This window comes from Cyanistes caeruleus, chromosome 14 (genome assembly GCF_971803275.1).
Source record: "Cyanistes caeruleus chromosome 14, bCyaCae1.hap1.1, whole genome shotgun sequence".
NCBI classification, from domain to species: domain Eukaryota; kingdom Metazoa; phylum Chordata; class Aves; order Passeriformes; family Paridae; genus Cyanistes; species Cyanistes caeruleus.
In genome coordinates this window covers 7,130,411-7,148,612 of record NC_141714.1, presented here as the reverse complement: position 1 = coordinate 7,148,612, position 18,202 = coordinate 7,130,411, and the positions used below count along the sequence as shown (strand labels likewise).

Genomic DNA, 18,202 nt, shown 5'->3' with positions numbered 1-18,202 from the left:
ATCTTTAACTTATCGCTTCATGTGTACAGATTGAATTCTTATATCTGAACCAAAAAACATTTTGGAACTCTAGTTCTGTCTTTATCTTTTCTCATGATTATAATTTATTTTTTTTTAATACTGCCACTCAAAACTTCCTGGGGACCTTACTTAAAAATGGAATCCACATGTTTGCATTTGCTTGTAACTTTGGTAGTGCCCTCCAAAAGATGTTAGAAGAGACAGAAAGAAACCTTGTCTTTTAAAAGTGTCACAAAGCAATCACTGATTAACACAACCTTTGGGTACAGATGAATCAACAGTATCAACTGTTTGGGTATTTTATTGCAGAAATGCTTTTGTGTTCTCCTGCAGATCTAATAAATGCATTCATTTACTAACAGGCACCTCTGCTCCCTTGAGCATTATCACATGCTGTGCAGCTCTGTAACCACATGTTCTTAAACTTAACATGCGCTGAAGAATACCACCACAGGAAAATTAAGAATTCAGTAGGATGACTATTTCATTCATCACTTTTAGACTGAGGGAGAAGTTCACCGCAGGTCTCAGTGTGCAGTGCACACATACAGGCTGATTCAGACTCCAGTGCACAAAATATAGTACTGTAAACCTAATATAATTTAATTGCTTGTTATTTAGGACATCGTCTGGCTAAAGAAATTATCATTTACATAAATTATTCTTCTCTCAGGTGAAATCTTATCCTATCTAATTGCCTCCATGTGCTTTGGTAGAACCAGAGGAAAGGACAGAGATGATCAAATAAATGCAAGGTCCTCTCAATTTAAATTCAAGTCTACCTGCATCCCCTTTTCAATGTTGTTGTTAAATATGTTGCTCATATTAGGCACTTCCAAGTCGCAGGAGATGCAATGATCTTGTAGCTTCCTAAGACCTGTTGCATTCTGTTTGTCCATTTTGTTTGTTTAATTTGGTATGTTCCTGTTATCCCCCTGCGGTGCTGTAATAGTTTTACCCACTTGTCAATATTGTGAACCCCTACCCTTGTTCTTGGACCTTCCCTGTCCATCACCCCCAGCCTGCCCCTAACCCATGTCCATCATTGCAAACCCTACCCTTTGTTCCAGCACCTTCCATGCCCCTCATCCCCTACTCAATGTATGGTTGGTTCTGAAGCTGCTGCCCTCCCATGCGATTCCCCCATTGGTCCCCAGTATTGTGAACCCTTCCCCTGACTCCTCCCTTGGTGTACCCTGATTGGGCTTTAGCTTGCTCTCTCCCCCGTTTAAATCCCGATGCACAGACGTGCTCGGGGCTCAGCTGTTCTCCTTCCTCACCTTCCCAGTCCTTTCCCTGGTCACCGCTCCTTTTCCTCAATAAACCTAGTTCCTGGGAAGTATTTGAGACTCTGAGCCTCCTCCATCCCTCCGCCAAGACCCACGACGCTTGAGAGCACAGGGCCTGTGCGCGAAAGGCTCTGAAGGTTCGGTCTGAGGAAACACCGCTCCCAGACCGTTCCCCACTCTTGGCACTGCCAGCAGCCAGAGTGCAGGGCTAGCCAGGGTGTGAAAGGCCGTGGTGGGCAGCGTCAAGACCTAGTGCTCATCAGGATGGAAAAAAACTACAACATTTCAAACTCCGAATTTTCAGCCTTCTTCCACCAGATCTTGAAAAGCCTCACAGAAACAAGGTGTCTGTTACACAGAGCTTAGAGAACAGTAATATTTTGTGCTTATTTTTCCTAACTATATTCAGAGTCAGCACGTCAATAGATTATCATCATCCTTGGCTTCTAGTGAGGAAGAGAATCTATAACAAATACTGTTCATGCCTTCAGCAAACATACAATGTTTATTCCTCATTTATAAACACAGCATAAGGTATGACAAAATAATTTAACCAAGCCAGCACAAAGTTCATCAGCATTGCTGAGGCTTACATCCTCTCTAAGGGCATAGTTCAACTTCAACTGATGCTACTGGCAATTTTCCCAGTGAATTCAATGAAAGCTGGATGGGACCAAGCCATTTGATAATGACAAAAAAGCCAGGTTTCAAAACACAGCCAGCTCTAAACCACAGCAACTTCTTGGTATAAACTAGATTTTCTGTTATATTCCTCTTGCTAAACAGAGACTTTTTTATTCAAAGTCAAGAGTTTAGAACTCCTAAGTACAAATCAGCACATACTAAAGCTACCCAACTTCATTTAAGTCATTGCTTAAAAACAATATTGACTGCAGAGATTTCCTGGTTGACAAGGTAAATAAACAAAACGTACAAATGTCTTTAAAACAACAACAAAAAACCAAACCAAACAAACAAAAGAAACCCTAGCAAAAAAACTCCACCAATACAGAAACCAAGTGAGATACCAAATAATTTTCTAATCTACCCAGAGGCCATTATGACCATGAGCTGAAGATCACTTATATATACATATATATATTTATTTTGTTTTAGTGGTGTCATAGATTGTACACGTGAAACCACAACCAGCTGACCAGGGAATAATCAAATTTGCCTCTATAGCACAATAAGCACTGACACAGACACACACACATGGCAGCAGATCACAGACCCTGTTATAGAGAAAAAGTAAACCGAACGTAATATGCTCCCTGAAAAAAACAATACTCTTGAATTTAACTCAACAAGGGAATGTTGTGCAATTAGGGATATGGCATGTAGGTGTTACAGAGGTTTGAAATATGCTTTGGGAGTTGAAAGCTAAAAATGAGCACTTAACATTGTAAAATACTTCTTCAGACGGAGTAAAATCATAACAAAAATGTTATTTAGACTGGCTAAAACTACAAACTCATGTCTGAAATTACTTGAATTTTTATGGTGGGTGCGATGCAAATGATTATCCCTGTACTGCAGCTCCCAAGAGCCAAACAGAAACTATATCCATCTCTGCAATTATGTTTTGAATATGCTTGAAACCTCACATATATAACTAACTTCATGAATGACTGAAATATCACAATGAAGAAAACAAGGCCACTTAAGGCCAGATTCCCAGAAGGAGGTGAGACCAAAGCTCCGTTTAACCCATGCTGCCTCTGGCAACAGGCACCAGGCCCAGCAAAGCCCCTGGGAACAGGGCAAAACAGTCTCCAAAATATTGCCACTGCCCTGAGAAAATCTGGGCAAAAAATTGTTGTTTTTTCTGAGAAAATTGTTAAGTACAAGGAGCAGGTGTATTTATATTTAACATCTCTAGAAGACTCTTCTCCAGAAACAGAATACACTGCGGCAAGAAGTTGACACCTGAAAATCACTGTATTAACTCAAAGAAGGTTTACTGCTCACATCAGGTCTGAAAACACTGATTAAAAAAGATTCTATTATACTGAACATGTGAGAAGAGAACTCACAGGTACTTTTGAGGGGCAATGACACTTATTACAGGGAAACAGAGAGGAAGTTCCTGTGCTCTTTAGTCTCTGGAGAACTTCAGGTGTACATTCCACAGCAGTGATGATACCCTGCACTTTCAGGACACATGGGTTACTGCATCCTGAATAACATTTATTTGCACTCCAAAAACCTATTGCTGTCCCTTCTGCTGTCAATCAGCAAATGACTATCACTTATCTTCACAACATGAACACAGTATGATACTTAACAAAAGTGCATCCTTTTTTAATTCTGTACCATCAACCATCTGTCCAATAGAAATATTATACTATGTAACATGCACAGATTAAAATGCAATATAAGTTGAATCATATTCATTGGAGGCTGGCCAACTCCAGCACATTTTAGTATTTAATAATAAAATAGTCTAGTGTAAAATATGTAAACTAGCTTCCATCCTGCTTTAATATTCACTTAACATGAAAAGAAAGCGAATGCAATTTTGTTTAAATATTAAACATTACATTTCTTCTTTTGATTATTAAAGTATTATTAAAGTTAAATGAAAATGTGTTTGCAACCTCCTTCCTCTGAAGTCTTACAGGTCACTGTTATCACTAATATTTTGTCCCTCTAGCTGGCTTCTTTGTGGATCTTAAAACAATTTAGGAATCGGATGAAGCCGTGCCCAATTACACCTTTGGGATGGAGCAACTATTGTCAAACAAAACAACTGAGGCAATAAAAGTTTAAGTGAGGTGATGACAGTCATTCAAGAAGAGATGGCTAAGGAAAGAAAACTGAGGAGTCCCAGCTCCCACACATTAAACTTTACCCTAAGACCAGTTGTAACTTGCAACCCTTCATCCACCTCTGAGCTCTGAGATGACAGCCACCAAGTTGAAATTTAAGACTATCTAACACTACCACATAGCAAGGAGGAATTATCTTTATGTGCCTTTCCAGAACACACCGTGAGACAAATTTTTTCCTGCTGAATGTCACTGGGAGAGGTCAGAAAGGATGTTCTTATTACATTTGCTAGAGGGATAGAGTATATCAAATGATTTAATTTTGTGTAGTGCCCCACTTACTTTGACAAACTGATACTGCACAGGGCATAATGTCATTAGGTGATTAAAGTACAAGAGCACTCAGTTTCCCACCTTATTCCATAACAAGAGCCTGCAAGAGCTACTACAGCAGGCTCAGGACCAGCAAAAGTTGAGGTTGTGGAGGCCATACAGGCCCATGACCACAGAACACCAAACTCCTCCTCTCAGCAGGAACAGCCATCCTGGCAGCAACCAGAAAAGGTTCGTAGTCCTCCTGAGAGATCCCACCTTCCCCTTGGGCTCTTGCAGCACTTTCAGCCCTGGCAGAAGCCCAAACCCACATGTGACCTTCAAGTGTCCTATGCCCAGCCCTCAGACCCCAGCAGCAAAAGGACCCCGAGTTCAATGGTATTGACGGCAAAGTGACATGATACAAAGGTAAGGATATGGTGCGCTTCACTTTTCAGCTGGTATTGCCTTTGAAAATAACAAATGTTGAGTTCTCATTATGCCAAATGTATTAAAACCTCAAAACCCACGGTAGGAAATGTGTGTTTTGTCACACACGCCCCTTAAATTTATGTTTTCATTCATACAAATATCTAATGGGGTTTGAAAAAAATAAAATCTGCACACTGCCATGTGGAAATTAATTTTAAAAAATTGTTTGTCAATTTAATTTCACTGATAGTAACAGACAGATTTATGAGGTAATTAACTAAATATTTGGTTTTTTCACATTTCAATTCATTATAGTAAATTAACAATTTTCCACTTGAAAGTCTTGCACTGCTAGCCTAAAAGAAAAGTCTGTATTTCTGTTGGTCTAGGAAGGATTCTCTCATTTTCACAATGTGGATTATTCTCCCCACATTTACTTAACACACTGTATATGTAATTCAACCCCTCTCATTTCTATATTACCACAGAACCTGTCATTCTTTAAATGCCAGTTTCAAGCAACCAGACATAAATAAAGAATAATTACAGCTCTAATGCCAGTGTCACATCTGCTCAAGGAAACAATCCTACAGCGTGGATTTTATAGCCACATAACACCCACCTATGGTTCAAACAATCCCAAGAGACAAAACCAAGGGCGCTGACAGATCCATCCTGACCCTGAGTCATAATACCAACATCAGACCACAAGTCCTGACACAGCCAAGGGAATGAGCCGCATGAACTGAACCTAACATCACATTAAACACCAAGTAAAAAGTTCACCCTTTCCTCTAAGGGGTATGTATTCACATTATATATATGCCTCATTTCACATCTACCTTTACTTATTCTGATGATTTAAACGTCTGAATTAATGATTTCAGCTTCAAGGAGGACATGGCTGTGTGGATCTCTTTACCATTGTTGGCCAGATATTAAACACATTAAGGAGCAGTCCTAAGACAGAACTACAGCTTTATGTTCTTTTAACTGGTATTGTACCAAACTAGTAACGGGAAAAATATTGTCTATAAAAGCATCTGCTTATGTGTCTCCTTGGATTCTTTTCTCTCTGTGTGTTTCACTATCTGAACAGAAATAGTCTCGGTCCCTCCATATCTCAATTGTCCTTATGGAGAGTAGGATGTGTCAATTCTTACTGATCTCACGGGTTTCTGTCAGGTCAGTTTATCAAGGATAAACCCTCTTGAGGAAACTCTACCAACTATATTACTCAATTCTGCACAGATTCTGGTTAAGTATTTGCCTGAATAAAACATAGCTTACTTTTTAAAAATCATCCTGTTAATTCACTGGATTACAACACAATCACATCAGAGTATTAGTTTAAATAGGATTTTGTAGTCAGATCTGATCTAGAAGATTTAACATTTTACAGGCCCCATTTTATAATGCTGACAGAAATCTTCAGGCAAAGGGAGAAATTGTGGCTGCATGTCACACCAAATGATGGAAACCAACCCTGGAAACTACCAGATAAATCCCCCATTTTTTTCCATTGTCAATATTTAGAAATTTGGCAACAAAGTCTCTCCTAATAGCTACTAGTTCAAAACAATACACAAACACTAGTTAAGCAGTTAATTGCCGTTAGCAACATGAACTGAGGAATAGAGGCATGGAGAAATTAAAGGACTTGTTCATGGCCATAGGATGCATCAGTGGCAGCAGCAGGATTGGAACCATTTCCCATCGCCCATGTCTTAGTCCTGGTATCTACAGCTCAATTAATCTCCCTTTTTCAACAATAAGGAGTTACTATTACAGCATCTGTATTTTCAATACCTGCCAGAAAATGTACCCCCCACTTTTCATGTTGCAAGGGTTTAAGCATAAACTGAATGTTACCATAAATACTCTGCTTATAGTGGTTTTCACTTTTTAGTTGCATTATCACTGACAGCAAAGTAACACTTAAATTTTAGCACTCAGGAGGCTAATAAATATCAAATTAATAAAATACTAACAAATGCAAAATATTCAAGTGGCTAGTAGAGAGGCATTAATTCTTGATAAATGGTCCATACATTATTATTATTTGTCAAGTTTTTAAGCACTGCTTAGTATGCCATCAATCTACCAGGTTAAAACAGATGAAATAAATATCAGCACAGTACTTGGGGATCATTAAAATCACCACAACAAATTGGTAATGCTTTTTATCTTTTTCACTTATGAAAAATAAAAAAAGAACAATTGGAAATATTACAAAGAAAAAATATCAGTAAATCAGTGATGCAAGTACAGGGCATTTTCTGGAGACTAATGATGGGTTGGGATAGATGGCCCTCACTTCTCCTTTAGGTTATCAACTCCTCCCACACAATCATTAATTCCCCAGGACATGTCCTTTGCTTCAATAACTTTTGCTTAAATAGATCACTGGTAAGAGGAAAGAAGTCATGCCACTAGAAATGAACTACTGTAAAACCTCTGAGCTGCATCTGCCATAATTTGCACATAAAGATTTTACAGGTGACTTGCAAAGGCTATTTTGATTGTATTTCCAACTCCTCCTTTTTATCCTTAGCATGATAATAAAAGCAGCCAGTGAGCAGATTTGTGATGCTCACTATAAGTTTACTGAGAATGTCTGGAAATATTAAGATGGTTTCGATGAGCTCTCATCCATTAAAAGGCGCAGGATACTGAGTCTTAATTAAGAGCTTCTTTCTAACAGTGGCTATTTTTGATAGATGAAACAGCTTTAGGCCCCTTAACTGGAAGGGAGAGGAAAGATGGGGAGAGAGAGAAAACAAGGTTTCAACCCCTACTCGATAGCAAAACAACCCCTAAAAGAGAATACGACAAACTCCTTAATCCATTTGCATAACATGTTTAATACCAGGATGCTGTGGAGAGGCCCTGCATCACACAAGTTTCACTTTCATTACAAAACATAGCAGAATGCCTTAGTCACAAATTTATTATCATAAATAATTAAAACAAAACTATCCTTATGGTACAAAATAAATGAGCAAACTACATTATAGGGTGCACTTGTTTCATGTTTTATAGCTGTTTCCTGGCTCCCTACCTCAGAAAATTCTCGAATTTGTAATCATTCTCCTGCTCATTAGCCCAAATCAGGAAAATTTTACTGCAGCTGGGTCAAATGACTTGTTCTGTCGAAAAGAGGTCCATAAGTGCTCTTTACTAGCTGCATATGTAACAAACATTTTTTGTGATAAATCAGAGTATGTGATATGCAAAATGTTAAAAGAAAACCAAATCATAGGATTTGATTGCTGAGAAAAAGAAACAAAAGAGAGAAAAAGGAATTTGACCTCTTAAACTGTCTGATTTCTAATTACAAAAATGTGCTACGGTTCAGATGAAATTATTACATCTTCACAATATTCATGCTGTTTGTTCTCATAAACTCAAAAGTGTTGGGTACACTTGTGATCTTTGAAGTTTCATTTTATTCCTTTGACTTATTTTATGCAGGTCAAAGATCACCATCACTGCACTGTCTTTGAAGGATAATAACACTGCAACTCAGTTTGGAATCAGGCTAGGCTGGCATGTTAAACCAGCAACCGACATACCAATCTTCCTGCTCCTAAAGACCATGAGTTCAGCACCGGGAGAACCTCAGCTAATGATAGTCACTGGTTTCTGCATTTTGATGCACCAGGTTAAGTCTCACCTCTTTCGAGCAGTCTGTCCTCACAGTCAAGCAAAACATGCCAGGAAAGCAAATTATCCTGCTAATCCAGCAAACACTGACAGAATCCTACTGGAGAGCAGCAGGATTGCAAGGAAGCACGCAGAGACCTATGGCAGCAAAAAAGAGCTTTCCAGGGAAGACTGAGAAAACAGAACGGTCATGAGCAGTTGGGTAATAATCACAATTTGTGAGAACTGGAAATGGTATTATTATTTGTGCAGTAGTGTACAACATGAAATACTGGAGCTTCCCTGCTATCTGCCAAGTCTGCTGTCAGCATCAGCCAACAGGCAGGTCAGAGTATAATCCCTCACTCATCAACTGGAAGCAAATTTTCTAATCTATTACTTGACCATGATAAAGAGCATAACAGTTTTTATTTTTACATAAGAAACCAGCATGCAATATGAATATATAATGCATTTACCTGCCAGTCCTTTGCATACAACAAGTCCAATTAAACAAAGCCAAGGGGATTTGGTACCTGATGAAATTCCAGTCTCTGTTTTACACTTACAAATAAATGAGATCAATGCAATGATTATGCCTGTAACAGAAAGCAGCTGTAGTCTTGCCCCACAATGAAATTCACTTGCCATGCCAAGCAGAAGAATTTTATACATTAGAACAGTGGCATTTCTTAGTGCCAAAACCAAGGGAAGGAGAGGTAATGTTTATGTTCAGTGCTCATACCTTCACTTGTCAATGCAAGGCTTGGTATACAACACCAAAACAGATGTCTTTGCTGAGGGCTTTTTGGTTCAACTGAGCCAGATGTCTGAGTGGTATATATGTGGAGATGTGTTTACACTGTGCCAAGTCCTTCAGAGCCCCCACTTTACACTTCACACTCCCACCACAATGCCTACCAGAGGGGGAAATATAGAAGAAACATATCATGTAAAGATCATACATGCAAGTGCTTGAGAAACCCAGGAGGCTAATAGGGATTATTGGAACTGGTCCAGCATTTTAAAGCAAGGAGAGGAAAAGCAGCTCAAAGTTCAAGCAATGAGTATAATGAGCTACAACTTTCTCATACAACAAAGGAACCGAAACGGCAAAAATGGCAGGAATATATTTGTTTCCAGTTCCAGTGGGTCATCATCTCCTCCAGGTGCCTTGAGGCAAATACCATATTCCAGTGTGCAGTTTCTGTTCTTTCTATCTCAAGCTCAGCTGAACAGTCTTGTGGATCAACCCCTCTGTGCATCAGAAGCAAATCGCTCAAAAACTAAGAGTGAGCTCTGTTGACCTCTGCAAACACTAAATCAGGCCCTACTGCAGTCAAAGGATGGCTTTATTTTGCAGAGACAGTACTTATCAAAATCACATTTAAAAAAATACTGTAACCCAGAAGAATAAATTATTTTTAATCAAACACATCCAGTTATGCATTATCTTCTTTACACAGTTATTTCCACTGAGCCATAGTTGAGAAGGGAGGTGAGGGGAAATCTCTTTGCCCTCAAAACTCCCATGTACTATTATTCCCTTGGGAAATTCTTCACAGAGAAGTAGTCTAGGGAGCCAACTACAGCTGTGTTACAGAAAATAAATAGCTAGTATACCTTCCTACTTACAATAAAAAAATTTTGCACCTAAAATGTGGACCTAGTATGAGAGAAAAATATTATTAATACATGGAGGATTTTTTTAATGGGAAACTCTGAACAGAGCCATCACCAGCTGCTCTGTAACAACAGCAGAAATTGATACTGATGTTGCAGAAACCAAAAAAAAAAAAAAAAATCATTAAAAATTGAGAAATAACACTGAAATTATTAAAGCCAGTTTGATGTCACTAATAAAGCTGACCTCTGAATTGAACAAGCTGCTGGTATGTTGGGGAGGAAGATGAAATACCCTTCAGGAGTTTAAATTCCAATCCTAGCTCGGGAGTTTCTCTTAATATCAAAGTAGCTTCTTAGGAAAGCAAATGAAGTACATTACCTCTGGTAATGGTAACCATTTACTCCTTGAAAACACTTGAGAGAGCTCTCACGCAGGATAGCCTATGTTTTATTAAATCCCTTTGCAAAGTTTTATTTTCAGGTCATATCAGCTGAAGGACAAAGTATTTGCTTAAACTTTTTAAAGTATTCGGGTTTTATGAAGATTAGTTGTTCTGATTCTTCAATAATTCAAGCTTCATCTTAACTATTACCATGTTTAAATGTAAACAGCATTAAATCAGAACAGTGTCACACCATAGTTCCATTAAATCCCAAATATTCAGCACAAACAAACTGCTGGCAGACAATCAACATTAAGACCTGGCCAAGATCTTCAATTATTCACATTTTTGTTTACACTGATGAAACATTATATGATAAAAGGATTATTAAAAATTATTTAATTGTATGGCATGAGGATATGGTGACATCTGCCTATAGGCAGTTTATTTTCTATTTAGAAAATGTGAATCAGAAAGAGGGAGCTGGGTATTACCTCAACTCATTGGTTTACAGTTACACCAAATAATACGCTATTATTTGGTAGAATACTTGTGCCCTAAAGTTGTACAGAAAGGCCCTATTAATAAGCAGCTAAGCTTGCATAAAAATGCCTTATTTCACAAAAGCAGATAGGGCATCTATTACATATATTTAAAGTAACAAATAGTAGATATTACTTTAAAATAACCCTTAAAAGTATTTAAACCATGGAATTTTCAAGATGCTTTTACTGGGAACCTCTCAACATCATTTTAATGTTAATTTTGGGATTATACAAAGCATAGAAACTTTACCCCAGACATCAGAGGACACAATCCACACAGTTCAAAACTGGAGTGTGATGGCAAATATGTATGACTGAGGCAACAGGAGGGAGTAGTAACAAGAGTTTAACTTGAATTTCTGCTAATGACTGAGAAGACAGGGCTGCTTAGAAAAGTGATGCTTGATGGAAAGCTACAGATTCCCATCTATTTGCCAGATGAAACACGCTGCTTTGTTTTCCTTCTTCGTCAAGATGTACCTCTAAATCGTCTCAATAGGACTGAACAATTCCTTATCCCGAACTGCTCAAACAAAAGTGGGCCTCCCCTGCTTAGCTGGTTTATTCCCCACCTCCTCTAACACTTGCAAAGGATTCAGACAAGAGATACAAGAGCAATTAGAGGGCCTGGAAAAACTTGTCTTACCAGGAGAGACTATAGCTCAGTCTATTTGATTAATAAAGGAAGTTAAGAGGCAACCTGATCACAGACTATGAATACTTACAGAGAAAAGAGACTGCTGAGAGCAGATGGGTATTTAATCTAGCAGAAAAGGGTGTAACGAGATGCAGTGCTTGGAAGCTGAACCCAGTCAAATTCAAACTAGTTAATGCAGCATCCATTTGCAAAGATAACAAAATAATCATTTTAACAACTTAACCAAAAAAGCAGAGCATTCACAGCAGTCTTGTGCAGTTTTTAAACAGGAATTGGAAATCTTTCTTAAAGATTTTCAAGAACTTCATATATTTCATATAGATTAGGCCATTCCACTCCCCAAGGCAGCCCCTTCTGCAAAAGCAGCAGGAGGTGTCCATCTACAACTGGGCCACAGTACACGAAGTCCTGTGGAAAAGCTTTGCACAGCACCACATCTCCCTCAGTAACGCCTGGAATGATTTGTTTCAGGCAGCAATGCAATAGTTAAATATTTAAATAGTTAAATAGTTAAATATTACGGAGTTGCTGGGAAAAATACCACCAAACCAGTTTATATCTTACCATATTTCTACTCTATTCAAGCTATATTATGCTGCATACCATTTAATCATTTCACAATGCCACAAACTACCTCTTAATGCAAAACAAAGCTTTTCAATGTAAAGCCCCATATTGTAACCCAGAAGAAATTTCCTTATCTATTTCGACAGCAAATCTTTAGTGGCAACCACATGTTACTGTGTTTTAGGGATTGAGACTTTTGTATGAACATGCTGATTGTCTCCTTGAGACATATATAATCAGCATTTTGTGCCAAGAAACACTTAAGCCAACAGAGACTTACAACATTCAGAAATGCTGTTGGAATTGAAAATGTGTATTTTGGCTTATTTCCTTAAGCCTGCGATAGCAGGAATTTCTTAGGGGTTTTTTAGGATTTTATTTTAACTTCATTCTCTTCTCAAACTCTCAGAGATTGAACAAAAAATCAAAACACATGTTCTGAAAGGAGCTATGCCAGGAAAATAATTCATTCTGATACTCCAGCACTACCTAATACCCTCCTGGCATAGGGACATTACCTCAGAAACTCTGGTCACCTCTGCCCCTGTCCATGGATGAAGAGCTGTGCCTATACACACTCCCAGGCAGCTGTGAAAGTGGAAAGGAATGCACTTTTTTAGATAAGTGAGTGGGTATGAATCTTATCCAGGAAGAGAGCAAACACCAAAGCAAACAAGTGTCTATTTGTGTGTTTCAGCAGCTCCCGAATGTCAGTTAACGGCTCGGAGGAGTTGCAGGAGTAGCGTGCTCAGTATTCAGAGAGCATCCACCACATTTGCTGCAACAGATATTTTTAACTCCCGTTTGATCCATATGTAGAATGTGCAAATGCACAAAAGAATGTTTTAATTGATCCTGCTTTATATAAATGAATAATGGGCTAAATGGGTTGAAGTGAATGTCATATTTATCTCTCCACTGAGGAAAGACATGATGATTCAGAAACAGTGAAGCCAAGAGGATTCAGAGCTGTACTCACAAGTGGAATATATATCTCCTGTCAATACATTATGTATTCCATTTCTACTACAGCCCCCTAAAGGCACAAATAGAAAAAGAGAAGCAAAATCTAAATGTTTCATTTCTGCTCAACATACATTCATGAATGTGGGAGGTTTTTATACTTGCTTTCAGGACTTAGGAATCAAATCTCTGGAGCTCTTTATTTTACTGAGTTTTTGTAAATACTAAACTCTCCAGTGTTAGTTTCATCATTTGATATTACCATTGCCAAAAGACATTTTATATTCCTAGGAAGCAGAGGCACAAGTAACAAAAAAGAGACCTGAACTTGGCCTGGCTCACTTGTGCAATCCCACCCAAGCTAACAGCTTTAGTCTGCAGCTGCAGCACCTTTCCAGTTAAGCAGAGACACTTCCTACCAGGCATTGGAAAGCATGTCAGGAAAAACAAAAATCCTTAAAGATTTGGGGTTTTTTTCCTGCTTACTAATTCCCACATACAACTACTGAATAAAAATCTATGTAAAGAGCATAGGCATTTTATATCCTACTCTTAAAAATACAAGCATCGCCCGAGAGCTCCAAGAAAAATAAAGAACACAGTGTGCAAGACTGGGCTGGTATTTTGATTCTGATGATTCTGGAAACTGCTATCTTCGAGTGCTGCTGCTCTGGTTGGGTTTAATAATTATACTGAGCAGAAAGCAAGTCTCCTCTGCACTCACCCTGCCAAGCAGGGAACTTTTAGGGATGCTGGAAAAGTGGAACATCTCATTTCCATTAATCTGGCTCATAGCTTCAGAGTCATAGATGGCATTAACAGAGCACCACTTTCAGCCAGAGTGGAAGTTCAGCCTTGTGTTTAACTCTGCATTAACATGAGCATGACAGAGTGAAAATGCAAGAAAGATGGCCAAAAAAAATCATCTGGTAATATTTTTCAGCAGCAGCAGAAGCTTTACAAAATGTATAGGTTCAATTATTCCCAAAGCAGTGTTTTCTTAGTAGCGTAGTTGTGCATACAGTGCCATGGCTGGAGGATCTGCCTTGCCCACGGCAAGTAAGGTAAAGCCTCAGGCACATGTAATTTAAAATACATTTTTACTCTAGCAGACAGCTTCAGACCAGCACCTATGTTTATTTTATAAATACAGCACTCTCAATTTACATTCCTGTAGTCCCTAGGAGCCAACACCAAAACCACCTTATGTTTGAGATGTATTTTAGAAAATAATGCACAATTGTGTCTCTAAAATCCATGAGCAAAGGATCCCTCTGAGTTCCTACATCAGTCCGAACCCACAGCAATTTCCTTCTGGACACACCCATTAGGAAGTGACATTATTGGCAGACGGTATTTGTCAGATTGTGCCCAAGCCAAAAAAGCACATCCCTCACACTGTCGATTTTAAACATTATTTCTTAATTAAAAGGAAAAGAAGGCCCTCCGAACTTCAGTTATTCTTGTGTCATCAGTTACTAAAGATGAGCTGAGGTGTGGTATCGGGGACTGCCACATAAAAATGGTGGGTAAATAACTTACATATAACTTTGCATTTCCCTCCTCCTGCTCTGTTTCATTATCCCAGTACTCATGTTATCTAATATTTAAAAACGGGTAACTGTCAGTAATGTCAGTAATGACTGCTCTTGACAAAATAAACTATCTGTTTCTTTTAGGAGTTAAATTCAGGTGGATGGTTATCACTCTGACTTTTATCTTACTCTTGCTACAACAGACCACAAGCTGCCCTCAGTCACCTATGGGCATGTACTGCCATAACAAAGGAGTACCAAGTATAAACAGATAAAAAAAAATTTCCCTAAATACTACTATCCTGATCAAGTGATTAGTTAATTTTGTACATTACATTATTCAAATACAGCTGAAGGTCCTCAAATCTTACCAACTTCCCTATAAAGACAATTAGATGTTTTACCTCACTGTGACTTACAGGTGGGAACTCTAAGTTACTTCTTACAGTAACTATAAGTAAAGAAATCGTCAACTTTAATGAACTGGTTATTCAATTTAGTCTAATATCAGTCATGAATAGTTTTGTTGACATTTCAATATTCTTTTTTTAAAATATAAATCTTGGACAAAAAGATAAAATAGTATCACCTATTAATTTCAATATAACAGGTTTAATAAGTAAATAGAATTAGTAAGCGTATAAGGTACCATTTTGTAACCATTTGTAAAAACCATTTACAAATTACTTTGAATTTCTAAATGAGAAAAAATGCCTGACACATCACAGTTACATATATTATCCACCAGATCACCCCAGTTGGGTTCTTAACCGTAAATAGTCGGACAGCATGAACAAAGGTCAGTGACTGAATTTACTGCTGGATGACTCCATAAATTGCTAATTCAGAACACCTAAAGCCCAAACTATACCTGCAGGCATTTGAGACAAACAGTATCACAGTCTCAATAACAAGGGAAGACAAGTGAAATCTGGTCTGCTTGAGTGTTTGACACAAGTGCTTCATTTTTTGAAACCTTAAAGTATAAATACTACTGCAGAATGAAAATTTGCAGGTTTCTTTCTCAGGTTCTAATGAAAAATATTTTTCTAACTATTGCAGAGCTGTTTAGAAGAATTAGTCACAGGTAAACACCTCAAAGAGCTCAAAAATTAATTTGGGTTTTTGTCTGAACAGCAGCTTTTAAAAACTATGAATTGGTATTTCAGGGAGTAAGCTCACACATCTGACATCTACTAAAAGCTGGCTTGCTGTACCAAGGAAAATAATGTAAATGAGAAGGCCAGGGTGTCAAATGAGTTATTGTGTCCCAAGGACTTGGACATGACAGTGCAGATTTGGATAAGTCCCTAATTGGTTAATTCAACCATAGCTCAGATGCTGAACAGTTCCAGCTGCACTTCATATGCTCAGCTCTGCGGCTCATGTTTTTACCAAGATGCACAAGCCTGAGAGGTCTCTGACATCCAAAAAACCTTGGATACTAACCCAAGACCAGGAATTCTCAGTATTCAACAATTACAAGGATTTAAAAGCACCTTTCTCTCTTTCTTTCTACAGCTATGTATTTGCTGAAGGTGAGGCAACAGTTTATCAGTTTCAATCCATTTTAATTTCCCTGTCTCCATGAAAGCCAAGACCAAATTCACAGGGTGTCAGTCAAATTGCCTTACTTCTGAAGAACATGGCAGGAAAGCTCAGATTGAAAGAGGAAGCCAAAAAGAGGAAACAGGAGATACAAGATTCAGCTAAGGGTGGTGTACAGCAAAGAAACTATTCAAATTCCCAGAATAATATTTGGTTATAAAGTGTACTTACATTATAAGAAAAGATATGTATGCTGATATACTTAAGATTCCTTATAATCTCTTGGAAAAGCAACTCTCTCCAACTCTGCACTTGGCAAGAAAGGAATATATAAGCAATAGGATAAGCCTGGCTTGTGCTCTAGCACTCTGTGCAACATTTGCTTCCACTGTTCCATCCACTTAATAGTGCTTTCATTAGTTCCTTAGAAATACATTCAAGAAATGAAGTGGCAGGAGTCACACAGATTTCCCTTGCACCGAACAACAAAGGGGGGACCCCAAAGGTGGATCTTTTCAGCCTGAAATATATCTAATTGCCTACATTCTTCCACAGAGAGACTCCACAGAATCAGATAATAAAAATTCAGCAAGAGGACACATGTTCTAAGTCTAAGGAGAAATTTACTCAAAGACATAGAAGAAGATGCACATTTTGGAATATTTTCCTGTAAATAGCTCTCTATGTCCCCATGTCCATAAACACCTCCAGATCCCTGTGTGGTGTGACAAATTACTAGATGAATCATTTTTTTCAGCAGTTGGTGAAATCAAAAGTTTTAAACCACTCAAAATGCAAACAGACAATGATGCACTCAATTTAAATCTCTCATTGTGTGAAAGTCAGGCAATTGTCTCATTCTTAGCTTTGGTTTCATCATGCCATATTTTTTGTGCACTCCAAACTCATCCATACACAGCCAAACTAAAGGTTTTTCCTTAGTAGCACTGGCTCTCCATGAATTAATTCCCATACTGGGAAGTGGCACTGCAGGTCTGTTTCAAACAGAATGAAATTTGCAGTGGAGTCCTGCTGCCACAATCTACCCTGTGCAGATGGACTAATACATTCCTTCATGGGTGTTATCTGAGCTGCAGGGCCACAAAGTAGGGGAATGTGTAACAGACTGAGCTCTTGCCACATTGTGAGAGAAGGTAAATTGTCAACAAACATTTCCTACATCTGATATCTTTTGTATGGAGAGCTACGCTTTTAATAAAGAAGCAGCTGCCACTGCTGAACGATTAATCAATACTAGTAAGCTGACATCTTAAGAACTTGCTGAACTAAAGCTTTTCTTTTCCTCCTGCATTTACAAATAAAGTGCTCACTATTTGACTAAAGCCTGTCTACTTGACTGGAAAATATCAGAGTCCTATTTAAATGACATTTGCAGAGAATGAGATTTTATCCTGGTTGCTGCTCCTTATCGCTAATAACAACATCAGATTAGTGGATTTAGGCCAGCCGAGTAGCAATGCCTTTTCTGATCCCTTCTTAAAGCAGCTCTTTCCATCTGTCTAGCCAAGCTTTCCTCTGCTTGTATGGGCCAACAATTAAGCCTTAAATGGAGCTTCAATTGATACCATGTGGGATATCTATACAGAGGTTCATTGTGTTGCTAAATTCCAGCCAAGACATTTATCAGCTCTGACTACTGCTGACTTCAAAAGGGCAACACACCTGGATATTCATAGGTACAAATATTCCTACACTGTGTTGCCTTCTTGAATAAGTACAATAGTTAGACAATCCAATTTCAAAAATGCACCATTTACTGTAAGATCTTCCAAATAAGATACGGGATCGGACACAAAGCTCATTTCAGATAGCGTGACTCAACTGAGTGCTGCAGAGTACTGGCTGCATGACTTTCTGCACATTTGGAATCCATCCCACAACCTATC

At 38.3% G+C, this 18,202-nt stretch overlaps 1 protein-coding gene across 8 annotated transcripts in view; it reads right to left on the bottom strand.

Moving 5' to 3' along the window:
* The window catches only part of AFF2 (ALF transcription elongation factor 2), a 335,651-nt gene that overhangs the window by 259,015 nt on the left and 58,434 nt on the right, over positions 1–18,202 (bottom strand). For 4 of the 8 annotated variants that reach the window (XM_086850058.1, XM_086850060.1, XM_086850059.1 and 1 more), the window contains exon 1: positions 12,768–12,982. The exons of the other annotated variants lie outside the window; for them this stretch is intronic. The gene's annotated coding sequence lies outside the window, so the exon portion shown is untranslated. Of the gene's footprint in view, positions 1–12,767; positions 12,983–18,202 lie in introns of those variants that run through there. 8 annotated transcript variants of the gene reach the window in all.